General features: G+C 36.5%; 1 protein-coding gene across 1 annotated transcript in view; it reads left to right on the plus strand.

Annotated features, from left to right (window-relative positions):
• The first annotated feature begins 9,778 nt into the window (after nt 1-9,778).
• The window catches only part of LOC107599498 (uncharacterized), a 9,560-nt gene continuing 3,087 nt past the window's right edge, over nt 9,779-16,251 (plus strand). The window contains exon 1 of the mRNA XM_016291105.1: nt 9,779-9,885. The gene's annotated coding sequence lies outside the window, so the exon portion shown is untranslated. The remainder of the gene's footprint in view (nt 9,886-16,251) is intronic.

Below are 16,251 nucleotides of genomic sequence, written 5' to 3' on the forward strand. Positions count from 1 at the left end.
TAAACTTATTGACTCCCAAAAGAAAAAAATAGGTTCTCAACTGCTGAAATGAATTGTAAGTAATTTACATGTACATTTAGTCATTTTGCAGACACTTTTATCCAAAGCGACTTTTATTCAAAACAACAAAAGAGCAACAATATGTAAGGTATGGGAGGCCGTTCGGGAAATAATATATATGTATTGCGTGAATATGGATTGGTTCACTGGTTGAAAGTATGATTTACATTGTGCTGCTACTGATACGGGTAAGGTTAGGTTTGATGACAAATGCATTGGTTTATAATACATTGGTATAACCATGCAAATACTCGTCTAGATACATTGGTTTGGTCAAATAAACAGTGGTTTCCTCAACTATATCATCTTTATCTCAAGCTGATATTGGTTTGTTCAAGGATATATTGGTTTATTTTACTATATTTTGGTTTCTTTGAGTATATATTGGTTTGATTAAGTATACATGGGTTTAACAGCAGCTTCCCATAGTATGAAGTAATGAATCTTAAGCAAGGTGGCACACATTTTTTGAAACTCATTCCCCCCCCCTTTTTTTCCCTCAGTGTTTAAGCACACACACACACAAACATACAGCTTCTTGAAGACAATGAAAGCTGATGATGTAGCAGCCAAGCAAGGTTGGCGTTTAGCACATGTGCTTCAGACACCGGCTCACGCAGTAGTGTTCCCCATAGCGTCACCATATGACGCAGTGCGAGCTCCACTTCGAAAGGGAATCATCTCTAATATCACAGTTTATATCCACTAGATTTCTATATAACACAATATATATAAACATATACAGGTGTTTCTTCCCTAGTTACTGAGAACAGACATAATTATTTTTTTAGTTTTATTAGATTATCAGACTAGTTTTAGCCAAAGTTAAGATTTTTTAAGTGTCAGTTTTTGTATCATGATTACAGTCAAACCAGAAGACAAATAAAGCTTTTTGTTACACATCTAATTTGAACATCAACATTTGATAAAAATGTGACAAAAATGAACAGGAATGCTTAATGAGAGCATCTGGTTATGATCTGATTTCAATCTCTTAGTTGATTCTTCTGGCTTAACTTGCTGGTCTCAAACTCACGGTAACACTTTATAATAATTTTCATTAATAAATCATTAACAAACATTATATAATGCTTAACAGATCATTAGTTAATATAAATTCACATAGCTAGAAATGTGAGATAACATGCTTGTCAGTGGTTTGATGAATTGTTCAATAAAGTCATTATTTTAATTTTTTTTGCGTACAAAAAGTGTTCTTGTCGCTTCATAACGTTACGGTTGAACCACTGATGGCAGATGGACTATTCTGACGATGCTTTTCATACTTTTCTGGACCTTGACAGTGAAATTTACTTGGCAGTCAATGGGACAGTCACAAGCCTCCCGGTTTTCATCCAAAATATCTTAAATTGTGTTCCGAAGACGAACTAAGCTTTTACGGGTTTGGAACGATATGGGGGTAAGTGATTAATGACAAAATTTTCATTTTGGGGTGGAGTAACCCTTTAAAGTCTTAGTAAAATATTAAGTATTAGAGCCCCATCTATAGGCCAATATTTATCAATAGTCTTTAGTAATCAAACATTAATATTTAGTAGTTAAATATCATCACAGCATTTGCTTACATTCGAAACTGACTATGCTTTATTTTTATTGGATTTGGCAGTGGCAAAAATAAATTTAGTTTGCACACAACTTTGCCTAAGGGCAAATGTCAAGCTTTAAAAACAAACAACATGCAAACGCTTTAACCCTTGCATCTTACATGAGTCAGAAAACTGACTTCTGATGATGTTCATAATGTCCCTAAAAATGGATCTGAGTGGTTTGGAATTAAACATCCTCAAAAAAAAATCTGAACATTTACAAATAACTCGCAATCAAGTTTTATTTAAATATATATCACCTTTCTACTGTCATGTGGCGGCTGTGGAGAGGCAAAGAGCGCACGACAAAGATCAGATCAGAACAAACATTTATTAAATCTACAGGGATAAAGACGAGTGTTTGTAGGGTCAAAAATAATCAAAGACTTCTGCTTTCCTGTCCCAAACATATCTTGAGCAACAAAAGGGCCATTTGGAATTTCTAAAGGCACAGGGGTGCTGATATTGATCAAGGCATATAGGCCAACATGTGGGGTCTGCTAATTGTCACGCCTTTTGCACAATGGGTGAAGCTGTAATCTGCTGATTGGTCAGTTTGAATGTCTCACATTTGGTTTTTAGTCACATGGTCAAGGAAGGGATAAAAGAAGATTGTAACTGTAGCTCGGGCTCTTTTCTTTGCTGCCTCTTTTCTTTGCTGGAGTTCTTTTTGGGGTTCTGCTCTCTCTCCCCCTCTTTCTTTCTTTCTTTCTCTCTCTCTCTCTCTCTCTCTCTCTCTCTCTCAGGTAACATTTTACATACATGCTGGGTACAATTAACTGTTTTATCATCCTTCATCTATTTTGTAACCAATTCAAGTGTAACCATAACAAACTACTGTTATTAAACCAATTCAATTATAAATTATGTGCTAACTAGTCTTGATTCAACATTATCATTGAAGTGCTACCTATTGCAATACAATATACTCACTCAATAGCAACGCTCTCCCACATATTTAGCTATTCTAACTGCACTTATTTCCGTCGTTGGAATAAGTGGCAGTGGGTGGTAATAGACTAGAAATGTTTTATACCATCGTGCTGATAACGTTTCTTTAGTCATTCGGCAATCCTACAGCCTGAACCACTGTAGGGAAACCACCCTTACACGAATCCACACGCACACAGATAACATTCAACAATAACCGGCCAACTAAGACTGAACAGACAGGAACTTAAATAAACAGACAAATGAGGATAATTAACTATGTGACTAGAATGACAAAATCAAATCAAAAACCATGACAACTAACAAGACGGTGACAACAGGGCAAACAGAAAGTCAATACTAACAGAAACTGTGACAGTTCCCACCCCTCCCCGAAGGCGCAACCTCGCGCCAAGGCAGGACAGACGGAGGGAGGGAGGGGGTTTGGGAGGAGGATGAGGCGGTGGCAAAGGGCAGGAAGAGAGACAGGCAGATGACCAGGGCGGCGACGACGGAGAAAGGAGCCAGGGAGGAGACATGAGGAGACAGGGAGGAGCAGATGGAGGGAGTAGAGACAGAGAGCCGTGAAGCCACGGTGACGTGGAGGATCCGGAGGACCAAGGCGGAGCAGATGGCTCAGACGACCGAGGTATAGGCGGGGTATAGGCTAGCTTTCATTTTCTGAGAAGTCCACACCCAAAGGTGAATCAGATCTAACATTAGGCGTCTTATTCTGCTCAACGCGACTCAATTGATGGCAGTGTTGTCCTACAGACATTATCCTGAGAGATAAAAGGTAACTTTGTACAATTAACTGTTTTATCATCCTTCATCTATTTTGTAACCAATTCAAGTGTAACCATAACAAACTACTGTTATTAAACCAATTCAATTATAAATTATGTGCTAACTAGTCTTGATTCAACATTATCATTGAAGTGCTACCTATTGCAATACAATATACTCACTCAATAGCAACGCTCTCCCACATATTTAGCTATTCTAACTGCACTTATTTCCGTCGTTGGAATAAGTGGCAGTGGGTGGTAATAGACTAGAAATGTTTTATACCATCGTGCTGATAACGTTTCTTTAGTCATTCGGCAATCCTACAGCCTGAACCACTGTAGGGAAACCACCCTTACACGAATCCACACGCACACAGATAACATTCAACAATAACCGGCCAACTAAGACTGAACAGACAGGAACTTAAATAAACAGACAAATGAGGATAATTAACTATGTGACTAGAATGACAAAATCAAATCAAAAACCATGACAACTAACAAGACGGTGACAACAGGGCAAACAGAAAGTCAATACTAACAGAAACTGTGACAGTTCCCACCCCTCCCCGAAGGCGCAACCTCGCGCCAAGGCAGGACAGACGGAGGGAGGGAGGGGGTTTGGGAGGAGGATGAGGCGGTGGCAAAGGGCAGGAAGAGAGACAGGCAGATGACCAGGGCGGCGACGACGGAGAAAGGAGCCAGGGAGGAGACATGAGGAGACAGGGAGGAGCAGATGGAGGGAGTAGAGACAGAGAGCCGTGAAGCCACGGTGACGTGGAGGATCCGGAGGACCAAGGCGGAGCAGATGGCTCAGACGACCGAGGTATAGGCGGGGTATAGGCTAGCTTTCATTTTCTGAGAAGTCCACACCCAAAGGTGAATCAGATCTAACATTAGGCGTCTTATTCTGCTCAACGCGACTCAATTGATGGCAGTGTTGTCCTACAGACATTATCCTGAGAGATAAAAGGTAACTTTTTCTTCTAATTATTAAGATGCTTAAAGTTAACTAAAATTCCAAAACTTATTTTGTTCTCTTTTAGCTTACTTTTTTTCAAAACAAACTATAGACATACATATTTCTACTAATTTATCTAACAAGCATTCAACATCAACATTTTAGCTTTAGTTTTTATTTTTTATCTTTATGCTCAACTTAGAATTTGTATACAAGCAAGATATTCAAGGCACTCACATGGGGTATAATATATTTAAAAAAAAAATTATTAAAAAGGGCTATACCTTTAAAAACACAACTGATGTGTTATAAATACAATTATTATTTCGGTTTATCATTTTTGGTGATGGCTGTTTTTTCCACACTATAATGTACATTAAATATATGTGATTGTGGAATAAGTGGAACACTTTTTAAATTAAATCAGATAAAACAATATCCCATGCAGTGTTCTCAGATGCATAGATCAAATTTCAGCAAGGTAGCAGGTAATCTGGGAATTCCATACAGATAATTCACATATTATTCACAGTATACACATTGCATATGCAATATACTAGGAGTTGTGTGGTAGTATGCCATTCCAAACACAACTTCTGTACTGATTTCAGTGTACTTGAGTTATATTTAGCAGATTCTGACAAATATAGGTCAAGATAATGTACACTCAGCCAGCCATTACAGAAAAATATACACTCACCTGAAGCACCTTTAAGGGGTTTATTCTGCAATAATGGCTGTACATTATTCCACGGCTACATTCTAAATAAATAAATAAAATAAATAGACATGAAAAAAAGCAGATTCATTATTACTCTGCATCATTAATCTCTTTCTGTGGATTAGCATAACGCTGGAAGCTATTTGAAGTTCTCTCTCACCCAGCTCTTTTTCTATTGTAGTTGGTGCAAATGAGCTAATCGACAAAATATCTGACCATTCAATGTCGTGATTGACCAATAATAAAGTATCCTAAGACATGTAACAACACCTAATAAAACCTAATAAAACACTTATGAAATAGTATTTTTTTACAGGTAAGATATCTGTCAAGGCTTGGAGGTTTTGGGCCTGAGGATGTGATTAAGAATATTATGCGGCACATCCTAACAGATGATCTGGCTAAGGTGTTTAACTGGCAGGGGAGAGGAAATAAAAAGGAAATAAAAAGAGGAAATAAAAAGCCCTTCTCTCATCTTATTTTAACAGATGTGATCAGAGGTAAAATCGCTGCTGCATGAACACTTCCCACATACAGAAAGTTTGTATTTACTCATATTTTGTATGTATTTGTAAATTGTAGACATTGTGATGTCTACAAATTTGATCTCAAGAGCATACAAGAGCAGCTGTGAGTTTAAAGCACTACCATCCAACAAATTTCCAATTAATTCTTCATTGGGTTTCCTCTTTCAGATGCTGCATCAAAACAAAGTGTAATGAGGGTAGACTGCGAAGCTGAAATAAAAAATTATTTGTTGTACACAACTGATTGAATCAGTCAGAAGAGACCAAGAGATTGTGGAGGTGAGTGATAAAAATTATGTAATATTTTCATACTTCATATAGGCTGATGTTCTTCATGGTGGTTTATTCAAGGCATACCTCTGTTGAGAAACCCACCTTCAGTTGTTTAACGATCATTGTATACTTTGTATAACTGCCTTCTCCCCCCTGCCTGTATGATTTCAGATGTGGCTTCTCCCAAACTTCTGGACAGACTGGAATGTCTTCTACTAATGACTTTTATGTAAATACTGGAGAATATGTTTGACTGTGGTATGACTGCATGCATGGACAGGTTTTCAGGTGTATGATAATAGTGACTTTAGGATGTTTGTCTGATCCAGTAAAGTTGAACAGGCAGTAGTGCTTTTGTTAACATGGCATTTTCACTGTCACACCAGATCAAAATTTATATGATTAGTATTGTCATCATTTAAAATGCAGTAAATGGTTAAACATTTATTTTTCTTACATGGACCTGTTATTATGAAAACTGCTTAGTTATTAGATTTTTTAAATTTTTGAGCCAAATCTCAAAATTGTCCTATGGTGCATTGTAAAAAAAATCCGATAAGAAAAACTAAGAAGAAACATAGTTATTTCAACAAAAAACATCAAATTTGAAATGTAACGCAGGGAATTCTGGTAATGTCAATTTACGGTTATTCACTGTAAATTATACGGTCTTTTTCACTTCCAAAAACGGTATACTAAACTACATAATCATGGAAAATTAAGCAAATATGTCTTGCTAACTGCTAATGACAGGTTAGCTATGAAGGAGTGGAATCATGGATTCATCACAGCCTTCAGCCTAATCAGTATTTAACCTCATAGATTGTTAGTTGATTGAATAAAATTATTAGTTACCATACACTAGCGAGTAGACATTGAATGTATGTGTATGTACGTGTATTAATTCCTTTCTCTCCTGAGAAGTTGGAATGTATATAAACAAAGATGCTAAACATGTGATGAATTTGAGGTAAAATTATTAGGTAATATAAAAGTGTAAGCATGTATACAAATATACTGTATGAGTGCAGATATATATGTTTATGATTGAGTTCGAGTGTGTGGTGGGAGGGTGTGTGTGCTTGTGTGTGTTTGTATTAGTGCTCACATGTGTATGAATAGCCCACTACCGCCACCCCACACAGCCCCACACACCACTGCCCCATACAAACACACGCTTACCATTTGTTTGTTACACTTCACTTTTCTGTGCCGTCATGACATAGCTTGTTGTTATTTAATGTTCTTATGTGTATTCATACCATTTGCTGTCAGTAAATGTTTTAAAAACATGTTTTTCAGACCAGTCAATGACTTCCATTGACTCACTATGTATACCGTTGATGCATGGTGTCCAGTGGACAGATATGTAATTTCCTCAAAATAAAATATATTGAAAAAAAGTTATTGGCATGATTTTTAACTTGTTTTCAAAGTAAAACCAAACATAAAAAACATTACTTTGTGATATAATAATGAATGCATCAGAGGGTTAAGTCAGTTTAATATAATGCAAAGTGAATTGACTTGCACAGTTAATTTGTTTAAACTTTTAAAATAAAATAACCCTCTGTTTCCAGAGTACATTACAGTAGTGTCCATCTATTATTTTAATATGCAAAACAGTTACATAATCATAGCAGTGAGTGTTTACTTATCAAAACGGACTGCTTTAAAGAGAGGGTCTTTTTTGATGCAGAAAAGGTGCAGTTCATGACCCTTTTAAGTAAAATATTTTTTGACATGGATAATGAATAGTTAATGAAAAAAAGTCAAAGCATTAAATTAATTTTTTTTAAATAAATAAACCAAAAGCAAACAAACAAACAAAAAATATATTTATATCTTATAAAAATATATATTATTTATTTATTTTTATTTTTTCCAATATTTCTAATTTCTGATCCCTTTACAGTCTTAGTAAAACATTAAGCATTAAAGCCCCATCTATATTTATAAATAGTCATTAGTAATCAAACATTAAGACTCGGTAGTTAAATATCATCACAGCTCTTGCTTACATTCAAAACCGACTATGCTTCATTTTCATTGGTTTTAACGCAACTTTGCCTAAGGGCAAATGCCAAGCTTTAAAAACAAACAACATGCAAACACTTGTGTTTCCTTATTAACCCTTGCATCTTACGTGAGTCAACAAAATGACTACTGCTAATGATGTCCATAATGTCCCTAAAAATGGAGCTTAGTGGTTTGAAATTAAACATCCTCCAAAAAAAATGTGTATATACATATGTATGATACTGATTTTATTAAGTATAAAAGTCATATAAAATTTACGGTGACGCATTGCTGCCACACACATATTATTTTTTCCACTCAATTATGTCGTAATAACGAGATGCTATGTCCTTTTAACGACATCTTTTCTCGTTAAAACGACATATTTTCTCGTTAAATCGGCATCTTTTCTCATTTTAATGACATATTTTCTCGTTAAAACGACATATTTTCTTGTAATAACGAGATGTTTTCTCGTTAAAACGACATATTTTCTCGTTAAAACGACATATTTTTTTCTGGTAATAACGAGATATTATGTTACGGTGACGCATTGCTGCCACACACATATTATTTTTTCCACTCAATTATGTCGTAATAACGAGATGTTATGTCGTTTTAACGACATCTTTTCTCATTTTAACGACATCTTTTCTCGTAATAACGACATCTTTTCTGGTTAAAACTACATCTTTTCTCATAATAAGGAGATGTTTTCTCGTTAAAACGACATATTTCTTCTCTTAATAACAACATATTATGTCATAAAAACGACGTTTCCCGTTATTATAGATGGCTATATGGTACATTATGTGAGCGAGCTGAGCGACTGTCCGCGTTGCTGTCGCCACAGCCTGACATAAACAAGGATCTGCACGCTGCTGAAATTATTGAAATACACTGTTTTAAATGTATTTTAATGTAATGGTTTTAACTGTAGGCATGTTTATTAGGATTAATCTCCAATCTGTCTACAATATAGTGCTATCCAATAACTGCACTCAGACCCATGACTCCTTTAGGCTATGATCAGATCAAAACTGTGCTTAATATTTCTTTATTTGAAAGACTGAAGTTTGATTTAACAACAAACCACACCCTAATACATAATTCATATATAATCAGACTAAAGTATCAAAGCTGCCCATGCATGTGAAACAAATATTAAAGCATAAGCTCATTTGTTTACCCACGAACAATAATAGGCCTACGAAAAATCTATCTCAATTTTTATTATTATTAGCTATTATTATTATTATTATTAGCCTATTAGAAAATCTCTTTATTTCTTTTTGCTCCTATTTCGATTTGATGTTAAATCAAACTTCATTCATTCAAATAAAGAAATATTAAGCCCAGAGTCGATTATTCAAAAATAACAGTTTTGATTTGATCGTAGCCTAAACGAGTCATGGGTCTGAGTGCAGTTATTGGATAGCACTATATTGTAGACAGATTGGAGATTAATCCTAATAAACATGCCGCTACAATTAAAACCATTACATTAAAATATGTCAGACTGTGGCGACAGCAGCGTGGACAGTCGCTTAGCTCGCTCACATAATGTACCATATAGCCATCTATAATAATGGGAAAACATCGTTTTTATGACATAATATGTCATTATTACGAGGAAAAATATGTAGTTTTAATGAGAAAACATGTCATTTTTATGACATAATATGTCGTTATTACGAGAAAAAAATATGTTGTTTTAACGAGAAAAGATGTCGTTTTAACGAGAAAAACGTTAAAACGACTTATCTCGTTATTACGACATAATTGTGTGGAAAAAATAATATGTGTGTGGCAGCAATGCGTCACCGTAATAATGTGCTAAGGAGACTCTTTCTCTTTTCCTTTCCCTAGCTTTCACTTTCCGAGAAGTCCACACCCAAAGGTAAATCAGATCTAACGTCAGACATTTTATTCTGCTCAACGCGACAGTTGAATTGACGGCTGTGTCCTGTCCTACAGACATTATCCTGAGAGATAAAAGGTAACATTTTCTTCTAATTATTAAGATGCTTAAAGTTAACTAAAATTCCAAAACTTATTTTGTCAAAAATATTTTCTGTCCTCTTTTAGCTTACTTTTTTCCAAAACAAACTATAGACATACATATTAGCATTCAACAGCAACATTTTAGCTTTAGTTTTTATCCCTCTGTACTATCCTTTATGCTCAAATTTGTATACAAGCAAGACATTCAAGGCACTCACATGGGGTATAATATTAAAAAAGCTTTATTAAAAAGGGCTATACCTTTAAAAACACAACTGATGTGTTATAATTCAAATTATTATTTCAGTTTATCATTTCTGGTGATGGCTGTTTTTTCCACACTATAATGTACGTTTGAAAAGGTTGAATATATGTGATTTGTGGAACAATGGTAAAAGTGGAACTCTTTATTAACTAAATCAGATAAATAATGGAAGCAGGTACATAAGATCTTATCTAAGAGATTCTTGATATATTTCAAAGACACTTGATTTTCAAGAGGTAACATTGTCTTATTAATATGCTTGCATCAGATAAGCTGCTCATGGTTTTATCAGAGACTAACACCTGGTTAAGCAGGGAGTGGCATTTGTGGTAGAAACATGATCTGTTGTCATGATTACAGTCTGTTAGCAAGTGTAACACAACATTAATGCTAAAACCATACGTAAGCAACAACAACTATCATAATAATAATAATTGTAAAGTGATTTTTTTGGAAAGTAATATTTTTAGAACTTAAAGGAGGGGCAAATAGCATAGAATGAAACTGGAGGCATCGTTCGATTCCTAGGAAATTAAAAAGATAAATTATAAACCTTGATTATAATTTAAATCACCCTGGATAAAAATGTCTGCCAAATAGAAAATTGTTCTATTACTGTCAGGATACCATGAAAGTCTCAGCAATTCAAAACAAAACAATTCTACCTTCCATCACCCTTTGTTTTGACAGGGAACTTACTAAACCCGAGGATTTTTGTCAGTCTGTCAATGGCTTCACAGACCATAAACTTCATCACCTGGAATGTTAACGGACTTAAAAGAAAAAGAGATCAGAAATTTCAAAAACTACAAAATGCTGATGTTGTTTTCTTACAAGAGACACACATTGGAGTAGGAGATGAACATATTATAGAAGGTCTAAAAAACAAGTGGCATATTTTCTACACAAAGTATACGTCCCGAAAGGGATCAGCCATACTAGTGAGGAAAACACTGGATTTTGAATATATAAGTGATGAAAGAGATAACTGTGGAACGTATGTTTTGCTGAAATGTAACCTGGTAGGTCAGCCGTACACTCTGGTTAGTGTTTATAACCATGACACAGACAAAAAAACCCTTGATAATCTTTCAAGTTACCTGCAGTCAATGACCACAGGGCTGCTGGTGATCGGTGGAGATTTCAACACAGTTCTTAATCCATTTATTGACAAAAAATTTAATACTAGCAAGAAGATAAAGAATGGAAATCAACGTAAACTGCTCTTATTTGTGAAAAAGTTCATGAAATCTCTTCAGCTGGTTGATGTCTGGAGAAGAAAGAACCCCATAAAGCAGGATTATACATATTACATAAAAGACTCTCCTGTGTCCAGACTGGATTACTTCTTTGTTCCAGAAGAATGTATGTGGCGTGTCAGAAGTTGTGACATTAGAAACTCAGAGAGGCCTGACCATTGGCCTGTGTCTTTAGAGATCAACAACATCCCTGCAATGCCTTTTCAGAAATATCGCCAGATAAAAACAGTCTTCCAATGGCTGAATCTAAAACAGCATCTTTTTACAGATGAGACAGGTTCATCACTGGGTGAAGAAAGCTCACAGGCAGTCAGTGAGGTTGACATTTTCTCAGCTGTAAATTCTCTTCAAGTGTCAGACACACCGAGACCAGACGGCATCCCAGTTTCTTTCTACAAAGACAAGATTCAGGATCTAATTCAATATATAAAGATGCTCTATGACAGAATCCACAGCGGTGCATTTAACTGCTCTGAGAAACACTTTAATGAAACTGTGAAAAGTCCCCATGACAATAGTCAACACTTCTTTAACGTTGATTACCTCATCATTGCAACCATTCTGGCAAAACGTCTAGGTGATTACTTGGAGTCTCAGTCAAAGGATCATGCACCAAAAGATTCAGCTACTGTCATGATCACTCCCAAAACATTCTGCACTGAGATGAGGTTGTCTCATATTCAGGATGAGATAGAAAAGCAAAAACGGTCAAACCCAACTCTGTATCAGGATTTCCTCATTGTGAAAAACCTGCTCAGAAATGCACCAGAAGTAGATGTTTCAATCGAGAGAGACAAACTGCTGGATCAGGGCTGCCCTTTGACCCCAGTTCTCATTATGCTTGCTCTGAAATGCTTTGGCTCTGCATTAGCTGGACATTTAAAACGGCACGACATTCTAGTTTTCAAAGACAGCGTAATACTTTGCATCCAACCTGAGGACCTTGAAAAAGTATTAGCTGCTGTGAGGGAAAGAGCTAATGAAGTATTTCATATTAAGGAATTATCCAGTGGAAATATGAATGGTGAACAATTAAAGTGTATAGGAAATGAGTTTAAGGATGAAGATTGGGATGAAATGGATGCAGAAACATTTGTAAACACAGAGGAAGAATCAGAAGCCAGTTGGTCTAGAAGAGTGTATGAAGAGCATGGTTTTGTAATACATAAGAAAGAAAACATTTCATTGGAGGGTAATGGAAGGTGAGGATCATTGATGTGATGTGTGCACCTTAAAGTGCATCATCATGCACATCATCAAGCGCTTGTGTGTCACTGCAGCCTTTCACGCTTTTTTCACAATCAAAGATCATTTCTGTTTTAACCTATATATTTGTTGTTGTGTCCTATTAAGAATCTGCACTATACATTCCAAAGAAATGCGTTTTATAGTGTATATACTTGGCCAGTGATAACCATCACAAATGTTTTTGTAACACAAATAATTTGTTTTTGTAGTTTTTAAATTAAGATTTTACTAGATGTAATTTTGAAAATAACTGGATTTTTGCATTGATTACTCAAAAAATGTGGTCTGATCTTAACTCACAAATTGCAATGCCTTTTCAGAAATATCGCCAGATAAAAACAGTCTTCCAATGGCTGAATCTAAAACAGCATCTTTTTACAGATGAGACAGGTTCATCACTGGGTGAAGAAAGCTCACAGGCAGTCAGTGAGGTTGACATTTTCTCAGCTGTAAATTCTCTTCAAGTGTCAGACACACCGAGACCAGACGGCATCCCAGTTTCTTTCTACAAAGACAAGATTCAGGATCTAATTCAATATATAAAGATGCTCTATGACAGAATCCACAGCGGTGCATTTAACTGCTCTGAGAAACACTTTAATGAAACTGTGAAAAGTCCCCATGACAATAGTCAACACTTCTTTAACGTTGATTACCTCATCATTGCAACCATTCTGGCAAAACGTCTAGGTGATTACTTGGAGTCTCAGTCAAAGGATCATGCACCAAAAGATTCAGCTACTGTCATGATCACTCCCAAAACATTCTGCACTGAGATGAGGTTGTCTCATATTCAGGATGAGATAGAAAAGCAAAAACGGTCAAACCCAACTCTGTATCAGGATTTCCTCATTGTGAAAAACCTGCTCAGAAATGCACCAGAAGTAGATGTTTCAATCGAGAGAGACAAACTGCTGGATCAGGGCTGCCCTTTGACCCCAGTTCTCATTATGCTTGCTCTGAAATGCTTTGGCTCTGCATTAGCTGAACATTTAAAACAGCATATTCTAGTTTTCAAAGACAGCGTGATACTTTGCATCCAACCTGAGGACCTTGAGAAAGTATTAGCTGCTGTGAGGGAAAGAGCTAATGAAGTATTTCATATTAAGGAATTATCCAGTGGAAATATGAATGGTGAACAATTAAAGTGTATAGGAAATGAGTTTAAGGATGAAGATTGGGATGAAATGGATGCAGAAACATTTGTAAACACAGAGGAAGAATCAGAAGCCAGTTGGTCTAGAAGAGTGTATGAAGAGCATGGTTTTGTAATACATAAGAAAGAAAACATTTCATTGGAGGGTAATGGAAGGTGAGGATCATTGATGTGATGTGTGCACCTTAAAGTGCATCATCATGCACATCATCAAGCGCTTGTGTGTCACTGCAGCCTTTCACGCTTTTTTCACAATCAAAGATCATTTCTGTTTTAACCTATATATTTGTTGTTGTGTCCTATTAAGAATCTGCACTATACATTCCAAAGAAATGCGTTTTATAGTGTATATACTTGGCCAGTGATAACCATCACAAATGTTTTTGTAACACAAATAATTTGTTTTTGTAGTTTTTAAATTAAGATTTTACTAGATGTAATTTTGAAAATAACTGGATTTTTGCATTGATTACTCAAAAAATGTGGTCTGATCTTAACTCACAAATATAACTGCAAGCAGCAATTAAGGGGCTAAGCACTACAGAAGCAAAAATGAGCAAGCAAGGCAGAAATTAGTTAGTAAATTAGTAAACCTCCTGGCCCCACCCTAGAACAGCCCCTGCATTAGTGTGAACAAAACAGCAGACAGGCTTAATTGAACTGCAAATTCACTTTCTTACAAATGATGGCACTTATGGAATAGCAGAAATAGAGCTTTTCCCTGATTACCCCTGTAATGCCATCAAAGTCAGTTCCCCTCAGAAATACATTCATAAAAACAACACAAAAAACAAACTCTTTGGATTTGCATGAATTAAGTGAATGGCTAGTGTCATAACAAAGACAGAATTTTACCGAAAGGTGATGAATTTGCAGGTATTAACACCATTAAGTAATTGTCAAAATTTATCAACTGATCACAAGCAATTGCTTGGCAAAACTTTTGACTTTTCATTGACTGCAAAGTACTTTGAATATGTGAGTCTGTAGAACATGAAAGACTGCTGTGTTTTTACTTTAAAATGCAATGCTGAAGTAATCCAATCATCATCTTTTGATTAATGATAATGACATTAAGCCATATCATAATTCCTGTTTTTCTGTCCCCAAATGTAAGACCTCTTGAAATGATAATACAGAATGTTCTTACACCATTTAAGATATTTCAGACTTTTTATGACTTTAAATTTGGGACTTAAATTTAATAAATTTTTAAATTTAAGACTTTTTAAGGGACCACAGGGACCCTGCATGCTTTCACACTTGATTCAATTGCCTGGTCTGAAGCAGAGTTCAGTTGCTGTGTGAATGTGTTCACTCAGTGTTTTTTGGTTCCGAACTACGATAAGTTTATGTCACCAGAGAAGCAGCAGTTTACCCCTGTTGCTAGGTAACGACTATGCAGGAGAAGACGACAAAATGGTTGCCGTTGCTTGCCTGTCTCACTTTTAAACTTTGTATTATAAAAAAATGGTTTTGTTTCCAAATGGCCAACACAGAACATGTATCTATTTGTCACAGATGTAATGCAAAGGGTCACATGAGCGTGGTAGTCAGTTTCTGTTGAAGGTAAGCCAAAATGAGATATAAATGATCTCTGCTTGCAGTGCGTCAATCACGCTTGTCAGGAAAGTGTGTGAGAAAACACAGAAATACATAGTTTGATCAATTCATATGTCATCAATAGCAGTTCACTTCCGTGATGTAGTATGATTGTGTTCACAACAGAAACAAACGTCTCAGGTTACTTATGTAACCATGGTTCCCTGAGTAGGGAACGAGACACTGCGTCCTCTAGGGGTCGCTATGGGGAATGCCTCGTCGTGACCCGTGTCTGAAGCATACATTGAAAAAACACCAACTCGTTGGCCGGCGACAGCCATGACGTCACTACCGGTGCGACTATAGTATAAATAGGTGCCGGGAGCACACATCATTCACTTCTTCGTCTGAAGCTTGCGTCCGCAGCATGGCAAGAAACCTAGAGGACGCAGTGTCTCGTTCCCTACTCAGGGAACCATGCAAAAGTGCGCACGTGTGCACTTACCATAGTATTTGGATTTTAGAGTTTTCCAAGCATCTGTTTACAGATACCCGGAAGTACTGGGCCAAACGGGAGAGGCAAGCTCAAATACAACCCTCAGAGGTGAGGGGAGCACTGCCCGAGACAGCATTACACAGGAAGGTTCTCGTAATGCCACCTATACCTCCCGCTTGATGCCTCAGCAAGAGGGGATATCCTGGTGATCGGGAAGCCCATCAGGGCGACCCAGATACGGTAGACCAGTCAGGGTAGCATGAAAGCGTAACCCCAGCCCGGACATCCAGGAAATTATTTGCAGTGACGCGCCGGGGGCCTGATGATCCCGCAGGAGCCTGTGTTATGGCCGCATGATCCAGGAAGTATGAAGCCGAAACCCGGCTTTTCTTACC

The sequence above is a fragment of the Sinocyclocheilus grahami genome, unplaced genomic scaffold, assembly GCF_001515645.1.
Source record: "Sinocyclocheilus grahami isolate Dianchi unplaced genomic scaffold, SAMN03320097.WGS_v1.1 scaffold268.1, whole genome shotgun sequence".
Taxonomy (NCBI): Eukaryota; Metazoa; Chordata; class Actinopteri; order Cypriniformes; family Cyprinidae; genus Sinocyclocheilus; species Sinocyclocheilus grahami.